The sequence below is a fragment of the Lucilia cuprina genome, chromosome 6 (assembly GCF_022045245.1).
Source record: "Lucilia cuprina isolate Lc7/37 chromosome 6, ASM2204524v1, whole genome shotgun sequence".
In the NCBI taxonomy this organism is placed as follows: Eukaryota; Metazoa; Arthropoda; class Insecta; order Diptera; family Calliphoridae; genus Lucilia; species Lucilia cuprina.
In genome coordinates this window covers 54,565,803-54,566,195 of record NC_060954.1, presented here as the reverse complement: position 1 = coordinate 54,566,195, position 393 = coordinate 54,565,803, and positions in this window count along the sequence as shown.

Here is a 393-nt window from a genome sequence, read left to right as displayed (position 1 = left end):
GACTATAGACTAGACTATAGACTAGACTATAGACTAGACTAGAGACTAGACTATAGACTAGACTATAGACTAGACTATAGACTAGACTATAGACTAAACTATAGACTATAGACTAGACTATGAGAGCTATAGAACTTTTACATAAGATGTTGCAATTAGCTTTTTTATGATACAGTTTTTTCAACTGAATGTAACGGTTATTTTGAAAATTTATTTAAAAAAAAAATCAACATTTTTGCCACCATATGCGCATACACTGTAAATTATTCATAATTTATTAATAAGTGATACTTTATTGTTAATTAAAAAAAGCTAACACTATTGAAGCTTAAACTTTCCAGTAGCAAAATTGTATAATAAAATTTAAACATTTAATAAACAAAACAAAGTGAA